General features: G+C 38.3%; 1 protein-coding gene, 1 non-coding gene and 1 pseudogene across 6 annotated transcripts in view; 1 reads left to right on the plus strand and 2 right to left on the minus strand.

Annotated features, from left to right (window-relative positions):
• Grid2 (glutamate ionotropic receptor delta type subunit 2) overlaps positions 1-24541 on the minus strand; it is a 1369063-nt gene that overhangs the window by 249876 nt on the left and 1094646 nt on the right. The window lies entirely within an intron of this gene.
• LOC142855723 (lupus La protein homolog pseudogene) lies at positions 5739-6616 on the plus strand (annotated as a pseudogene).
• On the minus strand, positions 13498-13604 carry LOC142856640 (U6 spliceosomal RNA). The gene has a single exon (XR_012911683.1). It is a non-coding gene; the product is annotated as a U6 spliceosomal RNA (small nuclear RNA).

Below are 24541 nucleotides of genomic sequence, written 5' to 3' on the forward strand. Positions count from 1 at the left end.
GGGAGATGATGTTGGATTCCCTTCTGTATGCTATGGATATATTTTATTACTATTGATTAATAAAGAAATTGCTTTGGAGCAGGGCGGTGGTGGCGCACGCCTTTAATCCCAGCACTCTGGAGGCAGAGGCAGGTGGATCTCTGTGAGTTCGAGACCAGCCTGGTCTACAGAGCTAGTTCCAGGACAGGCTCCAAAACCACAGAGAAACCCTGACTCGAAAAACAAAAAAAAAAAAACAAAAACAAAAACAGAAATTGCTTTGGCCAATAGCAGGGCAGAATATAGAAAGGATGGAAGAGATATAGAGAGAGAATAGGCCAAACAATGCTGTAATTAATTAATATAGTTTCTGTGTTATTATGTGTGTCTGGATGGCTGGGAAAGAAAAGAGCAGTCTCCTTCTACGTTTACTCATTTCAATAATGGGAGTAAAGCTGTATTAAAATATACTTCCCATTTGTAGTTGAGGGTACCCTAAAGTATCAAGGGTACAAGGAAGGACGAAGCAAATATATCTGTATAGCTAAAACAGAAGGACTCATTCATCAAACTTTTATAAATAAAAACCAGGTAGTTGCTCACAGTTTCCCAGGAGCCTGAAGGTCTCTGGATGGAGACAACATAAATGGTGGCTCCCTAGAAGCCCCACCTGCACAAAATGGTCACGTGCTGATGCTCAGCAGAGCTGCGGTCACTCTTGATTTTCATTATCGGGGCCTTCAGTTTGAATGCAATGTGCTCACAATCAAATACCACATCTAAATGTAGAAACACTTTCCTAAATAGTCCCACTAATACAAAATTGCTTGATAAATTAATGATTCCTTTTAGTCTTCCATGAAAAGAGAATTTAAATAAAATGCTGACATATTTTATCATTAATATAATCAAGTTCTGTGATATAAATTCACTTTAGATATTAGCTTTACAACATGAATATAGTTATACTACAAATGGTTTAAAGAAATGGCTTCATACACAATAAATTTGTAAAGGAATATTTTAATATATTGCCTACATAAAGTTATTAATATAAGAAGAGAGACACCTTATTTCCACCATTCTTTAAGTTTCAAATAGCAGAGCATTTCATAAGTTAGAACAAAGGTATGTTTGTGTTCTCTCCTTCTGATATCAAGTTCAGCATATACATTTTCCTTGAGAAACGACTGCAATAAAAATGACAGCTTGTCTGATTCAGCATTGTTCTATTATAACACATCAAGATAATACCAAAGGAGATAAAAATTTAGTGATTGCAGTGGAGTGAAGAGAACACAGATAGCTTATCATGGGATTATAGGCTGGCTGAGTAGCCGCCACAGACAGAAATGCCTATTGTAAATGGCTTTTAAAAATGTAACATGAGCTTTGAGTATGAACAGCAGAGATGAGTCCCTGAAAGAGAATAAGTTATTACATAAGCTGAAATCCTCATACTATTATATCTAAAACTCAAAAGCTGGGGGAAATATATATATATAAATATATATATACACACTCACATACACATTATATAATATATTTAAATATATTACATCTTTATTATATAATATTTATATTATCTATAAACAAATATATAATATATTTATATGTATATATATATTAAAAATATATACCTGAGTCAATGTTTCAAAACACAAAATAGTCTCAGCATCACTCAACATAAATTAATTCCCCTTGGCTAAGGATCCTCTCTACCACCCTTACTCTCTCTCCCTCCTTGGCCTCTGTAGGCAATATTTCCAAAGCCATAGAAAGAATGGTGAAACAGTACTTCAGAGAAAACTGTGATTATACTTTCCTCTATAAAACTCACATGCTCACACAATATTAAGTCTGACGCCCCTTCTCCTTGTGCCCTAATTCATTCACACAGACTTAAAACAGTGGTGTGCATCTGTAGTTAGAGAATGGTAAGAAAAAGAAAAGAAAAGAAACAGAATGAAAAGGAAAGCAGAAAATAGTTTGGTTGCTAATTGATCTATTCTGAACAGCTCACCCTCATTCTTTATAACTCCCCTACTGATCTCCTATCAGACTACCATTAATATTAAGAGAAGATAGGTAAGTTTTATTTAGCTATTTAACATGCATGTTTCATATATTCTATGTATTCAGGACAGCTCTGAGAAAATAAATTTTAATTATTTGAATGGATCTAGGATAACTCAAATTCCTTCCATGAGAAGGATGAGCACTAAAAATCCCTTTAAACATCTAAAATTAATTCTGATGCAGGCAATAGCTTGATACCAGAAACAACAGAGAGTAACTGCTGTGCCATTTAAGCAGAAAAGTAGATTTGGAGCTGCATGTGCAGATGCCCCATGGGCATCCGTCTCCTAATGGATAAAGCAGAGGACCACAGCTGCCTCCTGAGTGAGGCCAGAGTCCAAGCTGGCTATGGTTCTTGTGGGAGGAGGGATGGCAGCCTTGCTCCTCTGTAGAGTGCCCTATGTACACTGTGGGAGGAATTTCTTTTTGCGGATTTGTTTCCTAGCAGAGAGATAAGCTGGCTTTTTACTGAAGAACAGATTTAGGCATCTGGGTACAAAGAAGTAATGTCGGATTTCTCCCCTAAATTCAATTCTAAATGAGTGAGTGCTCTTCAATGTCTCCACAGCGAATTCCAGGAAAGTCCTATGACTTGACATTAACAAAATCATGTCACAATAGATACAGTGCTGAATGGTTTTATTTCTAAAATGCAAGACTGTTAACTATTTATTTACAATTTATTGCCCTGTTCCTTTGCAGAGAGCTTTTTCTTACATTTTCACATGATTTCCTTTAGAGTACAAATGTTGCCTACATAAACATTTCTAGCAATGTCCTGACTATCTCCATCTTCTTCTTGACTAAAAAGAGGCTGTCTGTGTGGAATATACACCAACAATCAATAGGTACGACCTGCCAGCATGGCTGTGGGGAATTGTAAATCAAATCCCATTTTGTATGGAATGGAATAAGTCAGCTCAAGCTTCTGCATAAGAAGGAATATTTCTTCAGGGCAGGGAGAGAGATGAAACATGCGTAATAGGATTGGCACTAGAAACTTTGGGCAAAGAGCAGACAGCGGGAAAAGACAAATATTGTCTAAGACACTTATCCCCCAGCCCATCACAGGCTTCCATGTCCACACTCTCTGAGTTTCCTCTTCTGGATTCCACTGTGACAGTTGGAAAGGTTCACCAGAGAACCTACCTGCCTCTCACCCGCTGCTGTCCATTGGCTACAGCAGCCAAGAGGTCTAATGCTTAAAGCTCAGAAGTAGACTTTCCAGAATGTAAAATGACCCAAATTTCAAAATGAAAAATCTCAAGAGAAGTGTGTTACTCAGATCCAAGAAGGAAGTAAAAACCTTTAACGATAAGACTATCCTGATGATGTTTGGAAAATGAGCTTGAGGAGGTGAGACCAGGTAGGCTCCACTGAGATATATGGTCATGGGCCTGATACCGGGCAGCTTCTTATTTTGCAGAAGAATAGGCTTAAAGACGTAATGTTTTAATTTGTGTTTTAATCTGTGAACAAATTATTTAAACTTCTTTAAATGCAATTTCTTTTCCTATTAAACACGATGCTTCTGTACCAAGGTGATTGGAGGTTTGAATTAGATACTGAATATAAGACACTGTTCTTAGTGATTAGCTCCTAAGTACTTGATTGTGAGGTTGGAGATAACAACTTTATTAGTACCATTACCATTGTGTTGCTCCCACTTATGCTTTCTGTAATTGCCACCCCCTCATTTCCCTAACAATTAGACGCTCTCCACTAACTCCTCTTCCTTCCTGTAGCCATTCTGTCTGTGTTGCTCTTTACTCAACAGTTACTAGTTCTGTACCTTACACTGTTCAAATCTTACAACCTCTCATCACCTTTGTCTTTTTGTTTCCAGTTGCCTTGTTATTTTTACCTAGACAGTTATTTGTAAATCTTTTGTTCCTCTCCACTTTAACCCATAGGATTGAGCGTATAATTTAGGGCACATCCACCGTGCCATTAGTTAGTATTTTCTGTGTGCCCTTATGTTCCTAGTGCAATTATTAAGACGTTTTAGATGGCAAGAACTTCCCAAGAATTGGATTATCTTTTTTTTTCCCTGTCAGAAATAGTCTTTTGCCTCATCTACACTCATAGCACAAGCCAACATTGCATTCCTTCCTGTCTCTTTGTTCCTTCTCCACACATTGGGACGTATTTATAGGCCAGAATGCTTCACTGAACCTGGTGGAAGTTTTCCCTTTGAGGTCATACAACACTGTCGCCTCACTGCTTCTAACACTGGATTACACTCACATCCAGGCAGCATTTTATGAGATATCACCTTTTTGACTATCTTGTAAGTGAAAGACCCTACAGACCCCCTTTTCAAAATCCGCAGCTAGCATGCTCCAGGGGGAATGTCCTGTTTGCTTTAAAAAAAAAAAACTCTCCAGATCAGCAGCCAGCCTGCTCCCGTAAGAACATCCCATGTGCCTGAGAGAGCAGGAGATAGAGATAGAAAGACTGCAAGGCAAGATGTCAATAAGATAGGATATCAACAAAGCAGGTTAGCTATAAGATAGGAACAGGATGACTGTTCCAGGCATCCATGCTGAGAGAGGAAACCATTCATGCCCCCGCCTCATTCCGGTCAACTGATAACCACGCTTTTGCTTCTGTAAGCTTGCTTTTTGCTGACACCCTTGCTGAGAGAGGAAACCATTCATGCCCCTGCCTCATTCCGGTCGACCGATAACCACGCTTTTGCTTCTGTAAACTTGCTTTTTGCTCTTCCCTATAAAAAGACCTCCCCCCAGTCTGCAGGTGCGCAAGTCCTCCAAAAGACTTGCTGCCCACAGGTACCTGTGTTTACTCAATAAACCTCTTGCTAATTGCATCCTGTGGCCTGGTCTCGGAGTGTCCTGGTTCTGGGGTCTTCATCAGAGAGGAAAGGTCCTCTCTGAGGGTCTTTCAGTAAGGATGCAAATTTCTGTTTCTTTTGAAGTTTTCTGTCTGGAAAAACAGCCAGTAATGAATCAGGCTTATTTTTTCATCTATTCTTCCTAAAACATTGCTTTCATTGTGGAAAATCAGAATTCCTATTAAAGTTTTACTTAAAATGATCAGACATTCAATTTACATTGCCAGCCACTCAATAGGTAGAGTTTATACTTCTGAGTGAGTTTTTGGGAATTTCCTCTGTAACAAAATTAGCTGTGAAGTATCAGAATGCCTCCAGTGAATCTTGCCAGAACATTTTGCTTCGTCTGTGAAATAAATTCAGATGCCAAGAAAATAAAAAAGGAAATCCAAACAAACAACACTGAGAAAGGCATTTGGAGAAGCAGAGGGCATAGCCTGTAACTCCCACAGTTTGGAGACCTGGAATGGAGAAGAGTGTCTGCTCATAAAGAGCGGCCATGTAGAGAAGGACTTGTTTGTCCATGACTTTTGGATGAAATGTAGGGAGGAAGATGAAAGAGAAAACCTTTCCACTGACTCTGTTACATGGCATGGTTGATTCATAAGAAGTAATGTGGTTTTTCATAAATAAAGAAGAGATTAAAATAACAAGAAAATGGAAGGAGCATCCACCAGTTAATATCGATTATTATTACAGATAGTCAAACTTTGTTTTCCCATTCTGGTGAATACCTGGATCATTAGGAGGATAGGAAACACACATGCTCTTCTTTCAGAAGCAGGAAATGAATACTCTCTAAAGGCTTTCTCCTTTCCTTTTGGCCATGTTCTCTAGTAGCTCCATTGCTCATTTAATAGCTCCTCCTCAGGAAGGTTCCCCCAAATCAGAAACTCTTTAAATTAAAGGCTTCCCAACTGATGCAACCCTAGATGACATAAAAAAATGGCTAGATAATAAAGGTCAAATACTGAATATTCAGATGAGATGAACATTGCACAAAACAATTAAGGGGTCAATATTTGTGTTTGATAGTATTCAGTCTGCAAAGAAGTTTGTGGATACCCCTGGTCACAAGTACAAAGACAAGAGCTTGTTAATACTCTTTAAGAAAGATTACTTTGCAAAGAAAAATGAAGAAAGAAAGCAGAGTAAAGTGGAAGCTAAATTAAAAGCTAAACAAGAACATGAAGGAAGACACAAGTCAGGAAGTGCTGAAACACAACCTCTAGAAGTAAAGATAGGGTGTTTACTGAAGTTTTCAGGTGGCTTGGATGACCAGACCTGTAGAGAAGATTTACACATCCTTATCTCAAATCACGGTGAAATAAAATGGATTGAGTTTGTCAGAGGAGCAAAAGAGGGAACAATTCTCTTTAAAGAGAAAGCTAAGGAAGCACTTGAAAAAGCCAGGAGTGCAAATAATGGTAACCTACAATTAAGGAAGAAAAAGATGACTTGGAAAGTACTAGAAGGACATGTAGAAAAAGAAGCGATGAAAAAAAATCATGGATGATCAGCAAGAATCACTAAACAAATGGAAGTCAAAAGGAGGCCGCAGATTTAAAGGAAAAGGAGAGGGAAACAGACCTCTTTATGCTGGGAGACCCAAAGGAAGAGGACAGTTTCATGGAAGGAGAACAAGATTCGATGATGATGACTAGCATTACCATCATCGATGTGGATCAGGACCAATGAAAAGAGCAAGAATGGAAGAGACAGAGAAAAGCCTGCATCAAAGTATGAGAGAGAATATTGCTAGAGACAAGTAGTTTAGTAAGTACTGTTTTTATTCATGTTAGTTAGATTTTAAGCTGCTTTTTGTCTTCAGAAGCTTTTTTTTTTAAAAAAAAAAAGCGAATTAGGTTCACTTCAATATCCACCTGTATAAAAGGAAAAGAATTTGTTTTACTTGTCTTTTATTGTTGTTGTTGTTACCCAAATGAAAGTTTTTTAAAATGTATAGTTCTGTTTGTGTTTGGATGATTCAAATATGAAAAGGAAGATTCTTCCTCTTAATTGCCTTTGTAATACGAGAATGTATTAGTACAAACTTGTAAAATATGTGCTGTATAAAAATAAAAAAACAAGAAAACAAAAATAGCAATTATGAATATATTCAAATACCACAAAGAAAGTATGAATAAATCCTTTAATGAAGTCTTTTAAAAACAATAAACTGAAAATGAAAAAGTTCAAGATAGGAAAGTAGAAATAAAATTGTCAATGAAAACTCAAACTGAGAGAAAACTGGAAACTAAAAAATTAGGAAGTCATACAAAAACTGCAGAGGTAAGCCTCACAGCAGAGTGTAAGGCATGGGAAAGAGACTCTCAAAACTCTTTAATATTGAATGAAAATGAAAACACAACATTCACAAAACTATGAGACACAAGGATTACAGTTCTAAAAAGAAAAGTTATAACACTAAGTGTTGTTAAAAAAGAAAAGAGGAAATCTATACCTTAGCAACTTAATAGTACACCTGTAAACTCTAGAATGAAAAGAAAAAAATGACACTTAAAAAGAGTAGATAGCAAGAAATAATCAAAGTTAAGGCTGAAATCAATAAAGCAGAAACAAACCCCTCTAAGAAAACACAATTCAAAAAAAAATCAATGAAATAAAGAAGTAATTCTTTGAGACAATCAATAACATCAATAAAACCTTAAGCAAATTAATAAAAAAGATAAAGAGAAATTAGTCAAATTAATAAAATTAGAGACAAAAGAGGACATCACAACAGACATAAGGAAATCTAAAGAATCAATCTATGCTCCACCAAACTGTAAAACTCAAAAGAAATGAATAAATTTCCTGATATATATGATCTACCAAAGTTAAATCAAACTCAGACTCCTGGTGAAGTAGGCACAGTAATTAAAACCTTTCTTTCCAAAAATAACAACAAAGTCCAAATTCAGGTGGATTCAGGGAAGAATTCTTCCAGATCTTCAAAGAAGAATCAACACCAATATATCTTTAATTATTTCACAAGGTAGACACTTAAAGAATGTTAACTAATTACTTGTATGAGTAATTATAGTAATAATAATTATATTGTTATGAATATAGTAATAATATATTAATAGTAATAGTGACAGTCCACTATTACACTGTCAACAAAATCACACAAAAATCTATGAAAGAAAGAAAATTAGAAACCCATATCCCTTATGACTACAGATGCAGAATTCTCGATAAAATCCTAGTAAACCAAAGCCAAGAACATATCAAATGGATTATTCTCCATGATCATGTAGACTTTATCTCAGAGACATAGCGATGGTTCAACATATGTAAATCAATAAATATAACCCAGCGCATAAATAGACTAAAAGACAAAAACCACATGATTATTACATTAGATACAGAAAAATCCTCTGACAAAATCTAATACCCTTCATGATAAAAGTCCTAGGAAGGCTAGGAATACAAGGGACATATCCCTATATCATAAAGTCATTAAAGAAAAAGTGCAAAGACAAAATCAACCTAAATGGAAAGAATTCAAAGCTTTTTCACTAAAAACAGGAAAAAGACAAGAATGTCCACATTTTCTATACCTATTCAGGAAGTCTTTTCTAGAGTAATAAGACAACTGAAGAAGATCACATGGATAAAAACTGGAAAGGAATAAGTCAAAGTATCATTATAGACAGATAATATGACTATATACAAGAGACCATAAAAACACCAGGAAACTTTTACAACTGAGTAACACATTTAGTAAAGCAGCAGGACACATAATTGACACAGAAATCAGTATCCTTCCTGTATATAAATGGTGAACAGACTGAAAATAAAAACAGGCAAACAATATAGTCTCAAAATTATCTAGGGATAACTCTATCCAAACAAGTGAAAGACTTGTAAATAAAAATTTTAAGACATTAAAAAAAATATCAGAAGATAGAAAAATCTTTCATGTTCATGAATTGGTTGAGTTAAGATAGTGAAAATGAATATCCTAATAAAGCAATCTAGAGATTCATTGCAATCCTTTTCAAAATTTGGAAACAATTCTTCACAGAAATTAAACAAACAATGTTCAGATTCATATGGAAACACAAGAAATCCAAGATATCCAAATCAATCTTGAATGATAAAGTAACTGTTGGAGGTATCAATATCTCTGATATCAAATTGTATTACAGAACTATAGTAATAATAGCAGAATGGTATTGGAATAAAAGCAGATTCATTGAATGAAATTAAACAGCAAGACATAAATTTATAAACCTATGAACACCTGGTTTTGGCAAACAAGGAAAAAAGTATCTTCACAATATGGAGCTGGTCAAACTGAATGGGTACATATAGAAGAATGTAAATAGTTCCATACTTATCACCCAATGCAAAACTCCAAATATACCAAGGACCTCAACATGGTGTGGGAGAATTGTCTGTATTCTGTCAATCATGTTTTAAATAAACGCTGATTGGCCAGGCAGGAAATATAGGTGGGAAAACCAGACAGGAAATAGAAATGATGTAATGAGAACAGGAGTATTCTGGGAAAAAGAAGTTGATGACTCCCACTCCTGCCCAGACCACTGAAGCAGCAGGATGTGATCTGCCCCACTGAAAAAAGGTACTGAACCACATGGCTAACATAGATCAGAAAAATGATTTAATCAAGATGTGAGAGTTAGCCAGTGAGAGGCTAGAGCTAACGGGCCAATCAGCATATAATTTATGGAGACCTGTGTGTGATTTTCTTTGGGGTTAAACAGTTGTGGGGTACTGGGTGGGATAAAAACCCCAACAACAAACAGGCCCCCACTCATGTTACATCAACATAAGGTCAGATACCCTCAATATTATAAAAAATGAGGAACAATCTTGAACCCAAAGACCAAGGAAAAGACTTCATGAACAGAACACTGTTAGAACAGGCACTAATATCAACAATTTATAAATGAGACCTCATGAAACTGAAAAGTTTCTTCATAGCAAAGGACATCATTAGTCAGACAAAGAAGCCAGCTGCAGAATAGGAAAAGATTTTTACCAATCATAGATCCAGTAAGGGTCAATATCTAAAACACATAATGAACTTGGAAAAACAAACTGGACATCAAGAAAACAAATAACTTAAAAAAATGAAGTCTAGAACTAAGCTGGGCAATTTCAAAAGGTGAACTACAAATGTTTGAGAACCAAAGAAATGTTTAACATCTTTAGTCATCAAGGAAAATGCAAATCAAAACTACCTTGAGATTTTATCTTAGTGGTTAAGATCAATAAAATAAATGAAAGCTCATGTTAGCAAGGCTGTAGAGTAAGAGGAACACTCATCCATTGCTGACAGGAGTGCAAACTCTTACAGTCAGGATGGAAATCAGTATGGCTTTTCCTCTGGGACCTGGGAATAGATCTAACTTAAAATTCAGCCATACTAAGTGCTTATACTCTCAAAGGACTCCACATCCTACTCTAAGAGACACGTGTTAATTCATGTTCATTAATGGTCTTCCCATAATATCCAGTAATTGGAAACAGCCTAGATGTACATTAATTGATGAATGGATAAGGAAAATGATACATTTACATATGGAATATTGGTTCCCTGGTAGTGGAGGGGGGCAAAATCATAAAATCCCTTGGTAAATATATAGAATCAGGAACATTTATTCATAGGGAGGTAATATAGTCTGCAAAAGATAAATATTGTATGTATTCTTTTATATGTGGATATAGTGTTTAATCTGTTGATAGGCATAATATAATCAGCATAATTACAGGGGTTTAGGTTTAGCTGAGGAGAAGTGGGGAACATCCCAAACAAGGGTAAGTACATTATATTGTGTGGAGAGACAGGGAGGAGACAGGAGTAGAAGGATTAAATGGTGAGTGGTAGGGAAGATGGGAGTGTGCAGTAGAATATGTGGGGGATATCTAACGTGAAAAGTCATTTGAGGCGGTCATATATAAACCTATGACTGTAGAACCTTCTTAAAATATACATAGTGAAAGAAATCTAAATGGAGTAACCAAATGAGGGAGACAAAGTGCTGAGTATTTTATTACCAAATGAAGCTTTCAGTGCCAGGAAAGGATTGCTTCCAATTAAATTGTTTGCTAAAGTGGCTCCTTAGAAACTTGCATGCATCTCAGGCTATTGTCAAGGCTATTAGTTGCTCTCCATAAAATGATGGAAAGGCCCTGTTGTGGAATACAGCATAGCTCAATGGGTTTGGAGAAGTTAAGATGGTGCCTATACTGGAAGATATTCTCCGTGCTACCAGGAAAAAAAAAGTAACCACCAACCCAGCCACAAACCCTGTAATCTACAATGTTGACCTGATTGCATGAAATGCTGGTGCAATAGTGGCACCAACATGGTGGGAGTCAGCAGTCACTCTCTGGCTATAAGACCCACCCCGTGAAGTGGAACCATGCCTGATATTGCCCAGGTGGCCGAGAACCTGAGAACAGAAAAGCCATGGGTTCAGGGGGAAAGCAATTACTTCTGTTTTACGATAGGAATATAACAATAAAATGACTCTTAATAACACTATGCCATACACATAGATCAGTGTTTCACTTAGCCATCATCAGAGAAGCTTCCTCTTGCAACATATGGGAACTAATACAGAGGCCTACGTCTGTACAGCGTCCAAATAATTGAGAGACTTTGGAACACAGTCCTCAATGGGCTGTCTTCATGAAACCCTTCCATTCAGGACTCAGGGATCTATATAGGAGGCAGAAAGATTCTAAGAGCCAGAGGGGGTGAATGACACCAAGGAAATGTGTATTCCAGACACAAAAGGATTGACTCATGTATGAATTCCCTGAGAATGTGGTAGCATACCCAAGGCCTGCACACATTCAAGCCAGATGGAGTCCAAGTACTGAGGGGGAAGGTGGACTCAAGCTCCCATCTCTAACCAAGAATCTATTTGCCTGTGATAATCACATACAAAGGAAAAACTACTTTTCTCCAATGGAGTGAAGGGGTCACACACATAGAGGTATAGGATCCATCCCATGACTATTGGCCAACACAAGTGAATTCAATGGTATTCTTGTAGAATTTCTGTGTAATTTTGCTTTGTCCTTAGCAGTTTTTTAAGTATTACTGGTATATTCCATATAGATTATTGTTTCTGATTTTGTGTTTCTATAAGTTTTGTGTGTGTGTGTGTGTGTGTGTGTGTGTGTATGTGTGTGTGTATGCCTTTTCTTTATTTGTTTTAAATTCTGGTTTGTTTTTACTTGCTTGCTTGCTTCTAAGGAGAGAGAGAAAAAAGTCATGGAGTTGGATGGGTGGAGATGTGGAGAATATCTTGCAGGAGGTAGGGGAAGGAAACTGTAATCAGGACATATTGTATGATAAATATCGATTTCAGTCCAAAATGAGAGGGAGGGAGGGAGGGAGGGAGGGAGGGAGGGAGGGAGGGAGGGAGGGAGGGAAGGAGAGAGAGAGAGAACCAAGAAAAACAAATTGTCCATTAGGAAAAAAACTCCAAAGTTTTGGCTCATATTTAATAGCTCTGTAAACTACTACTGTAGTGACATTAGTAAGAGGCACATATGGAACACAGGCAGCCAATGTGCCTGTTAGTTAAAGAAGCTCATATAAGGGGCTGTTTATCCTAATAATAATACAGAGTTTTTGGGTTTGAAAAGATTTAGGCAAATCATTCTAATGGAAAGAAGGCTGCCTACTTGGAGGTCAATTGACTGGCTTAAAATACCTTTTATGGGGTGACTCATGGAGAGCCTAATACCAGGTATCTTTAATGGAAACATTGTTTCTCACACTGAAGTGCTGTCTTTATTCTTCTCCATGCTGTTGGGTCCTTCATGCCTAAAGACAGAAGAAACCTTAGAAGAAAAATTTAAAGTGTAAATTAGAATGATAACAGTCAGTGGCTGAGTATAGCCATGCTCTGTATGTGTGTGTGTGTTTGTGTGCCAGTGTGTGTGTGTATGTGTGGTGTGTGTGAATGTGTGTGTGTGTGTGTGTGTGTAGACACACAGAGAGTTTAGTGAGGAAAGCTTTCAGGACAGAGATGAGGATGTACAAGAGTCCAGGTGAGGACTAAGAAGGAAGAAGATTGAGAAGGGAGACATGGGGACAGCTCCATGACCAGTGCTGGCAGAGGTCCTAAGTGCCTAGCCATCTAGCCTTCATCTCCCCGTCCCTTTTCCATCTTTCTCTATATGTGTATCCTGAAGCACTCATCTTTTCCAGAATTCCTCCCTATGCGTGACTACAAAGGATGCTAGACAAAAGTAGCCTCTACTCCTTGTGCTCTGAACACTTCTAGGATGATTTTTTATTTTACTCCATAAGGCAGATTTTCATGTGGCCCAAGCTATCCAGTGGGGCCTGATCTTAAACTCCTGATTCTCCCGCTGCTTCCACCTCACCTCTGCTGGAATTACAGGAAGGTACTACCACCGGCAACTTGATATTTATTTATTTATTGCTCATGTTCTTTTTTTGAAATGAAATTATTTTCTCATACAATATATTCTGATTAAAGTTTTTCATACCCCCAGCTCCTTTCCGCCTCCCTTCCCCTCTTAATCCATTCCTTTTTTTGTCTCTCATTAGAAAAACACAGTTTAAAAATATGGAACACTTCATGAATTTGCATGTCGTCCCTGTGCAGGGGCCGTGCTAATCTTCTCTGTATTGTTCCAATTTTGGTGCGTGTGCTGCCCAAGTTAGCAAGTGATATTTCTTTTTAAGAACTACTTAAATACGAGTCAGAGTTTCAAATGTTCTTGGTCTAGAAAAAGCATATATCAATACACCCAAGAAAAACCTTTTTTATATAAGGTCTAATGTTTCCTGGACTATGGCCTCAGGGAATAGTTGCCCAAAAAAATGGCACAGAAGCCATTGCTGGCAAATTTAGAGATTTCCTTCTACTTTCCTCAGAAAAGTTGTTAGGCATATCTCTTTTCTTCACATGGTTAGACAGTCACAGGTAAGTTGGAAGTCTGCGGGAAACAGATGCACTTGAGAAAGGTGAATATCTTAGACAACACAGGAGAGCAGACTGCCTGTGCATGGGCAGTTCTACATTTCCTTTACAAATTGAAAGGCTGAGTCACACGAGTGGATAAGATGGGCTGTGATAAACAGACAGAGGACTACAGAAATGTTCACTATTTCTTAAGAGTATTAAGCATAAAGCAAAAATAAAGGAACAAATAAATTCATTTATATTATGAAAAAAATTCTTGTACTGTGTATGTGACATGCATCTAAAATCCAAACATTTGAGGGAGCCAAGGCAGGGTATCCCTGAGTGTAAGCCAACCTGATCTATAGAGGAAGAACCTGTTTAAAAACAGAAACAAAACAAAACAGATAATACAAAAATGGAATGGACTGTGTGTGGCGCATGCCTCCGATCTCAATACTCAGAGAAGGCAGAGGCAGGGGTACCTCTGTGAGTTCAAGGCCAGACCAGTCCACACAGTGAATTCCAAACCTGCCTGAACATTTTATCTTAAGACAGGTTCTGCGGTGCTGTCAAGTCCATCATCTCCCAGTTCTCCCATTTCCTATATAATATATCAGGAAAAATAAAGATATTTACCTCAACACATTAAGAATGACTGTAAAATTATTCCAAATTTGTGGCCAGCATTTTATTATGTCACTACTGACAGCCAACCAGCTGATTTACATTAAAATGATATCTTCAAATAATCCATCAGAGTACAAAAAAGACAATGAAGTTTTGAACCTTTATATACTTAAAAATCCATGTAGTACCTCATTAATTCCCATTCATTCCAAGGAGATGATTAATAGTAACTTCTGTTATGAAAAAATCCCTCAGGTATCACATGGGAGGACAATGAGGAGCTATCACTAGCACTGCATGACCTGATTCGAGGTGCCAGAAATACTGACTTGATTTATAAAACTGAACTCCTGGGAAAGCTGTCTCATTTGACCCCAAACTCTGTCTCAGAGAAGCCTGTCATTCTGCTCTCAGCCACTTACCCACGCGTGATTTTCCTTCAGGTAATACTTTGTTCCTTTCACACTTTAAGCTTTTCTCTTGTTGAGTTAACAACTAAATTCCTTTAGTTCTTATCCCCCAAATCTATTGACCACCTTTCTGCAGCTATTAGCTGCCCCATTGTTTTCTCTGTGATTAAAGAGGCCACAGTAATCTTTAAAGGGCTTGGAAAATTTTATGCTACTAGGTAACTTCTAAATTTCTTGATAAATAATAATGCCATATCTCAAGTTTGTGGTTATTGGATGGTTCATTTTGAAACTGTCTTCATTCCCTAATTCTGAGCTATCACACACACATGCTCACACACACACTCTCTCTCTCTCACACACATATTACCTCTCTCTCTCTCTCTCTCTCTCTCTCTCTCTCTCACACACACACACACACACACACACACACGCACACACACACACACACGCTCACACATGCTCACACACACACTCTCTTTCTCTCATACACGCTCACACACACACTCTCTCACACACACAAGCTCATACACTATCTCTTTCTTTCTCACACACACACACACACACACACTCTCTCTCTCTCACACACACACACACACAAAGTAAATCATCAGTTATTTGTCCTCATTAAACTTTATCTTACTTATAATCACCTTGCTTAATTTGTCAAGGTCCTCATAAATTCCTAAAGTGTGGTTGAAGTCAATAATCACCCCTACTCAATGAAGGGTAATCTGCATATTTAATAAGCTTACTCCCTATTCCATATTTCAAATCATCAACACTGAAATGTTAATTAGTATCCAGACCAATGCTGACTTGTGAAAAACTGCTTTATTCAATCTACCCTTCAAGGCTGACATTGAAGCACTGCTCATTACCTTGCATATGGCCTATTAACAAACTATGGTGCAATAATACATACTAATCCTACATGAAGCAATGCCCCAATAAGATACGATATGAATTCAAATGAACAATCAATAGCAATTACTATTTTTTCATAGATCTTTCAAGGAGTTCAAAACAGTATCCTCAAAATCTTTACGAACAGGGATGTCAGTGAGGATTGAGGAGAAAGATGCTCTAAGAAATACCTGTAAGCTAAAGCAGGAGCCAATAACACGTGCCAATGAAGCATTCTGTCAGTAATATAGCAAGTCAAGATGTTACTGAATCTAAGCAAGAGTAGAGCTGGGGGCTCTTCACAATAGAACAGGAGACTACACTGACAATTGGAAGTTTCCCACTGCCAAAAGTTGTAGTCCCTCTGCACAGTGCCGTAGGCCTGGGGATTTCCTTAGAACACTCATCTATATATTTTAACAATGATTCAGAGAAATTATATTCCATCTAAATGATATTTTGCTTTTAATCAACTTCAACTAAGGTTGATGCAGCAGATCCATCCAGCAATTGAGAGGCCTTACGGGAAGCATGAGATTCAAATGTCTAAACTGCAAATGCGCCTCCAAACTAAATTCAACAGCAAAGCTAAAGAGCTGGCAGCATCTTCTCATGAATACCACAGTCTTCTTGGAAAGGAGCCCAAGCCAGCTGCTTCTGACAGCTCTCCTCACCTTCCCTGTCCCTTGCCCTTTCCTTGGTACCTGGCTCTCCTCCCGCCGTATTCTTAGCATCACTGCCTGAGAACGAGGACTCTGCTAGGAATGTTTGCATGTGTGTAGGAGAGCAGGAAAGGTGATTAAAACAGATTGAGTGTGTTTAGACGACAAGATACAAGGAGAAATTAAAAGCATCCAAACTAATGAGGTCTAACAGCTCCTTGGTATAGGAAGGAGCAAACACACAAAGGTCGCTGGCAAGGTGGAGAAGAGAAGCCGAGAAAAAAAGGCAGGACTTGAAATATGGCAGCAGAAAAAGAAGATAGAGGTGTGATTGGTGATATCATTGACTATTTTCTTTCCTCTTTCTTGCTTTTCTTTCTTTTACTGGTACATATTTATTGTGCATAGTGCTACATTTCAGGCATCGTGGTCTTAGACCACCTTCATCCACATTATTCCCCTTTCTTCATCCTTTCCCTTCATCTTTCAGTTGCCTTCATTTAACCACAGTCTGCCTTCTGCCTTCATGTAAATATGTTATAAATATATATGTATATATGTTATATATGTAAGTAATGTTATGTATCTATATGAAATTAAGATTCGATAAATGAAGAAAAAAGGTATTTGTCTTTGTGAATCTTGCATTACATGAGATGATAATCCCAAGTTTCATATATTTTCCAGCACATGACATACCTCATTCTTCCTTACAATAGAATAAAACTCCACATACACACATATACACACCACCAACAGCAACTAAAACAAAAACAACAAATGTATGTTTAAGGAACTGTGTGATGTATTGACTTAGAATCCTTTTGTTATCGCTTCTAGTATGGTTTTACTTTTGTTTTGAAGACAGGGTTTCTCTGTGTAGCATTGACTGTTCTGTTCTTCAAATAGCTCTGAAGACCATGCTGGTCTTACACTTACAGAGTTCCACCTGCCACTGCATCCTGAATTAAAACTGTGCAGTACAACTGTCCAGCATATTTTTAGTTTTTGAGGAAATTCCATATTGCTGTCCATAGTGGTTAAACTACTTTATATCCACATAAGCAGTAACTCCATCTCCTCACACCCTCACCAGAATTTGTTATTCACTTTTCATATGACAGTCCTTCTGAGTGGTGAGAAAGAATCTCAATGTTATTTTAATTTTTTAAGACCAATAATATTTAAATTTTTCATGTTTATTGGCTATTTCTATTTCTTTTGAGATTTGTTAATCTATGAATGACCCTTAGAGCACTATCAGTCAAAGGAGCAATCCTTTCTCAAACTTTCTTCAAGAATCACATGGATGTAGTTGTATGTATGAGTTCTGTTCTGTTCTAGTCTACTCTGTTTTAATGACTTAGGTGTCTGTTTCGCATCTGTGTCTTGAGGTGTTTGTCACTGGGGTTCCATGGTATAATTTAAAGCCAGTATTTATGCTTTACTATACTTTTAGCACTTGTGTTTATCTTTTTCTTCAGTATGTTTGATTGCAACATACATATTTTGTAGTATTGGCATAATGTCAATGACTTCTTTACATGTTGATCATAGCTTTACTGATTGATTGTAATAAACTGACATGGCAGCCATTGTATTTCAGATGAGTTTGTCTTTGTTGCATTGATGCCTTTCTCAGTATTGATTCTCTGGGAGTTTATTTTCTGATCTTAATCACTTACTGGCCCAAATGCCTTGTTTATCTACATGGCAATTTCTTTCCTTAGACTTTAGAAAATTTCTTCTAAGATTTTATTAAGTATATTTCCTGTACCTTTAGATTGATTTTTTCCTCATTCTTCAAAGCCCACGATTGGCAGATTTGAGTCATTTAATGGTATCCCATAGATCATGTATAATCTGTTCATAATTTAGTACTTCATCTTTGCCATTTTCTGCATGTTCCAAAATCTACCTCATAGTCTACCTTTCACTTGATTTTGTTAACTGGTAAGGATTTCCATGGAGATTTTTGCTGACTTATTGCACTTTTTATTTTCAAGATTTCAATTTGAATTTTTCAGTATTTATGTCTTTATTAATTTCTTATTCCATAGCCTATATTGACATTTTTACATACTTCAGCTGTTATTATTTTCTTCAGGTACATCTGGAATTTATTCATGCCATCTCTTGGGCATGTACCCAAAGGATGCGCAATTATACTAAAAGGACATTTATTAAACGATGTTCACAGCATTATTTGTAATAGTCAGAACCTAGAAACACTCTAGATGCCCCTCAACCAAAGAATTGGTAAAGAAAATGTGGTATATTTACCCAATGGAGTACTACACGGTGGTAAAAAAGAAAAGACATACTGAAATTAGCTTGGAAATGGTTGGAATTAGAAATCATCCTGAGTGAGGTAACCCAGCCCCAGAAAGATGAACATAGTATGTACTCACCCATAAGTGGATACTGGCTATAAAACAAAACAAGAAAAAATAATGTGCCTATAGTCTATGACCCTAGAGAAGCTAAGTAACAAGGTGACCCCTAAAAGAAACATATATAAATTCCTCTGGAAAGGGAAATAGACAAGATCTCCTGAAAAATATTGGGAGCATGTGGGTAGGGGAAGAAGGGACAGTGGAAGGGGAGGAGGAGGGAACAAGAGGAAGAAGGAGGAAAACTTGAGGGAATGGGATACTTGAGATAGGAGAAGGACAGAGACAGAGAGAAAGAAAGGATATTTTGATTGAAAGAGACATTATGGGGATAGCAATAAACCTAGCACTAGACAAAGTCCTAGGAATTCACAAGGATGACCCTAGTATAGACCCTAAGCTATAGCGAAGAGGGTGTCCTAACTGACCTTGCCCTGATGGCTATCTTAAATGTCACCATAAAACCTTCATCCAGCTACTGATGGAGACAGAGGCAGCGACTCACAGTAGAGCACTGGCCTGAGCTCCCAAAGTTTAGCTGAAGAGTGGGAGGAGTGAGAATATGAGCAAAGAGTTCAAGACCATGAAGTGGTCACCCACTGAAACAACTTACATGAGCTGATGGGAGCTCACCAACTCTGGTCAGACAGGGGAGGAACCAGCATGAGACCAAACTAGACCCTCTGAATGTGACTTACAATTCTATGGCTGGGCCAGACTTTGGGGCCACTGGCATTGGCACCAGGATTTGTCCCTGCTGAGTGTACTGGCTTTTTGGAACCCATTCTCTTTGGATAGATACCTTGCTCAACCTGGATATATTGGAGAGGGTCTTGGTCCTTCCATGAGGCAATGTGCCTTGACTTCTCTGGGGATTAGGGAGTAGATGTGGGCTGGGGTGGGGCAGGAGGGATGGGAGGTAGAGAAAATGGGAGGAGGATAGGGAGTGGAAACTAGGATTGGTATGTAAAATTAAAAAGATAGTTTGTTTTCTTTTTAAAAAAATATTTGTAACCTCCTGTGTCTTATCAGATCACCATGGATTAAAGTTAGAATTCAACAACAATGCTACCCCCAGAAAGCCTACAAACTCATGGAAACTGAACAGTCAACTACTGAACCATACCTGGATTAAGGAAGAAATAAAGAAAGAAATTAAAGTCTTCCTTGAATTCAATGAAAATAAAGAAACAACATACTCAAACTTATGGGACACTATGAAAGCAGTGCTAAGAGGAAAGTTCATCGCACTAAGTGCCCACTTAAAGAAAACAGAGAAAGCACATATTGAAGACTTAACAGCCCACCTGAAAGCTCTAGAAAAAAAAAGAAGCAGACTCACCTAGGAGGAGTAGAAGATTGGAAATAATCAAACTGAGGGCTGAAATCAACAAAATAGAAACACAGAAAACAGTCCAAAGAATCAATGAAACAAAAAGCTGGTTCCTGGAGAAAATCAACAAGATTGATAAACCCCTATCCAAACTAATCAAACGGCAGAGAGAGAACACGCAAATTAATAAGATCAGGAATGAAAAGGGGGACATAACCACAAACACAGAGGAAATTCAGAGAGTCATTAGATCTTACTACAAAAGCCTGTATGCCACTAAACTGGAAAATGTAAAAGAAATGGACACTTTTTTAGATAAATACCATTTACCAAAATTAAACCAGGACCAGGTGAACAATCTAAACAGACCTGTAAGTCGCGAAGAATTAGAAGCTGTTATCAAAAACCTCCCTACCAAAAAAAGCCCAGGGCCAGATGGGTTCAATGCGGAATTCTACCAGAACTTCCAAGAAGACCTAATTCCTATTCTCCTCAATGTATTCCACAATATAGAAACAGAAGGGTCACTACCAAATTCCTTTTATGAAGCTACAGTTACTCTGATACCAAAACCACACAAAGACTCAACCAGGAAAGAGAATTACAGGCCGATCTCACTCATGAATATCGACGCAAAAATCCTCAACAAAATACTGGCAAACCGAATCCAAGAACACATCCGAAAAATTATACATTATGATCAAGTAGGCTTCATTCCTGAGATGCAGGGCTGGTTCAACATACGAAAATCGATCAATGTAATCCATCATATAAATAAACTGAAAGAAAAAAACCATATGATCATTTCATTAGATGCTGAAAAAGCATTTGACAAAATTCAACATCCATTTATGTTAAAAGTCTTGGAGAGATTAGGGATACAAGGGTCATACCTAAATATAATAAAAGCTATATACAGCAAGCCGACAGCTAATATCAAAGTAAATGGAGAGAAACTCAAAGCCATCCCATTAAACTCAGGAACACGACAAGGCTGCCCACTTTCGCCATACCTCTTCAATATAGTGCTGGAAGTTCTAGCAATAGCAATAAGACAACATAATGGGATCAAGGGGATTCGAATTGGAAAGGAAGAAGTTAAACTTTCGTTATTCGCAGATGATATGATAGTGTACATAAGCGACCCCCAAAACTCCACCAAAGAACTTTTACAGCTGATAAACAGCTTTAGTAATGTGGCAGGATACAAGATCATCTCCAAAAAGTCAGTCGCCCTCTTATACACAAAGGATATGGAAGCAGAGAGGGAAATCAGAGAAGCTTCTCCATTCACGATAGCCACAAACAGCATAAAATATCTTGGGGTAAATCTAACCAAGGAAGTGAAAGATCTATTTGATAAGAACTTTAAGGCATTGAAGAAAGAAATTGAGGAGGATACCAAAAAATGGATGGACATCCCTTGCTCTTGGATTGGGAGGATCAACATAGTAAAAATGGCAATTCTACCAAAGGCAATTTATAGATTCAATGCAATCCCCATCAAGATCCCATCAAAATTCTTCACAGATATGGAGAGGACAATAATCAACTTTATATGGAAAAACAAAAAACCCAGGATAGCCAAAACAATCCTATACAATAAAGGATTGTCTGGAGGCATTACCATCCCTGACTTCAAACTCTATTACAGAGCTACAGTAATGAAAACAGAGTGGTACTGGCATAAAAACAGAGAAGTCGACCAATGGAATCATATAGAAGACCCGGATTTAATCCCACAAACCTATGAACACCTCATATTCGATAAAGGAGCTAAAAGTATACAATGGAAGAAAGAAAGCATCTTCAACAAATGGTGCTGGCACAACTGGATGTCAACCTGTAGAAGAATGAAAATAGACCCATATCTATCACCGTGCACAAAACTCAAGTCCAAATGGATTAAAGACCTCAATATCAGCCCGAAAACACTGAACATGATAGAAGAGAAAGTGGGAAATACCCTACAACAGATGGGCACAGGTGATCGCTTCTTAGGTATAACCCCAGAAGCACAGACATTAAGGGCAACATTGAATAAATGGGACCTACTAAAACTGAGAAGCTTCTGTAAAGCAAAGGACACTGTCACTAAGACACAAAGGCAACCTACTGACTGGGAGAAGATCTTCACCAACCCCACAACAGACAAAGGTCTGATCTCCAAAATATATAGAGAACTCAAGAATCTAGACTTTAAAAGGCTAATTAACCCAATTAAAAAATGGGGCACTGAACTGAACAGAGAATTCTCAACAGAAGAAGTTCAAATGGCCAAAAGACACTTAAGGTCATGTTCAACCTCCTTAGCGATCAGGGAAATGCAAATCAAAACAACTTTGAGATATCATCTTACACCTGTCAGAATGGCTAAAGTCAAAAACACCAAGGATAGCCTTTGCTGGAGAGGCTGTGGAGGAAGGGGTACACTCATCCATTGCTGGTGGGAATGCAATCTTGTGCAACCACTGTGGAAGTCAGTGTTTCGGTTTCTCAGGAAATTCGGGATCAACCTACCCCTCGACCCAGCAATACCACTCTTGGGAATTTACCCAAGAGATGCTCTATCATATGTCAAAAGCATTTGTTCAACTATGTTCATAGCAGTATTATTTGTAATAGCCAGAACCTGGAAACAACCTAGATGCCCTTCAATGGAAGAATGGATGAAGAAAGTATGGAATATATACACATTAGAGTACTACGCTGCGGTAAAAAACAATGACTTCTCGAATTCTGCATGCAAATGGATGGAAATAGAAAACACTATCCTGAGTGAGGTATCCCAGACCCAAAAAGATGAACATGGGATGTACTCACTCATATTTGGTTTCTAGCCATAAATAGGGACCACGGAGTCTACAATAGGCGAATCTAAAGAAGCTAAGTAAGAAGGTGAACCCAAGGAAAAACATATAGTTATCCTCTTGGATAAGGGAAGTATACAAAATTGCCGGGGAGAAAAGTGGGATGTTGGGGGTGGGATGGGATGGGGGTAAGGGGAGATGGGGAGAGAAAAGGTAGAAGGAAAGGAGGGGGAACTTGGGGAAACAGGAGGATCGGGATAAAGGAAGGTTAGATAGGGGAGCACGGAACCCCATTTCTTAGTTAAAGGACCCACTTTAGGATGGGCAGGAGACTTGACCCTAGAGGGGATCCCAGGTGCCCAAGCTGAGGCCCCCAGTTAGTTCCTTGGGCAGCTGAGGATAGGGAACCTGAAATGACCCTATCCTAGAGCAATACTGACGAATATCATGCATATCATCCTAGAACTTTCATCTGGCGACGGATGGAGATAGAGACAGAGACCCACACTGTAACACTGGATAGAGCTCCCAAGGTCCCAAGGAGGAGCAGAAGGAGGGAGAACATGAGCAAAGAAGTCGGGACCACGAGGGGTGCACCCACCCACTGAGACAGTGGAGCTGATCTACTGGGAGCTCACCAAGGCCAGCTGGACTGTTACCAAAAAAAGCATGGGATAAAACTGGACTCTCTGAACATGACGAACAATGAGGGCTGATGAGACGCCAAGGACAATGGCACGCGGTTTTGATCCAACGCAATGTGCTGGATTGGTGGGAGCCTAGCCAGTTTGGATGTTCACCTTCCTAGATATGGACGGAGGGGGGAGGACCTAGGACTTACCACAGGGCAGGGAACCCTGACTGCTCTTTGGACTGGAGAGGCAGGGGGAGAAAAGTGGGGGGAAGGGGAGAGGGGTGGGAGGAGGGGGAGAAGAATGGGAGGAGGGGGAGGGAAATGGGAGGCTGGGAGGAGGTGGAAATTTGTTTTTTTTTCTTTCTTTTCTTTATTCTCCTTTTATCAATAAAAAAAATACATAAAAAAATAAAATAAAAAAAAAGGAACAATGTCACCTGGAAATTTGAAAACAGATTAAACTAGAAAAAAAATCATCCTGTGTTTCCCCAACACAGAAATGCAAATATGATATGAACACACTTATAAGTGGATATTAGCTGAAAAGTAAAGGATAACCAGTTTGCAATTCATAGACCCATAGAGGCTAGTTAATAAGGAAGGCCCAATGAGGGGCACATGGATCTCCCTGGGAAGGGGAATTAGAAGAGATTTTGTGGGTGGTCTGGATGGAAGCAAGAGGGGGTGGAAACATGGGGTGGATGGAGGGGGATAGTAGAGAAAGAGATGGCTGGAAAAGGAGGTTGGCATTTTGGTGTTAGGTAGAAACCCAGTGCAAGAGAAATTCCTAGGAATCTACAATGATGGCCTTAGCTAAGACTCCTCATAGAGGATTCATAGCCTGAGCTGGCCATATCTTGTGACTAGACAAAACCCAGTGAATGGATTGGGACATCAAGCAGCCACACAAACTGTGATTAC

The sequence above is a fragment of the Microtus pennsylvanicus genome, chromosome 8 (assembly GCF_037038515.1).
Source record: "Microtus pennsylvanicus isolate mMicPen1 chromosome 8, mMicPen1.hap1, whole genome shotgun sequence".
In the NCBI taxonomy this organism is placed as follows: Eukaryota; Metazoa; Chordata; class Mammalia; order Rodentia; family Cricetidae; genus Microtus; species Microtus pennsylvanicus.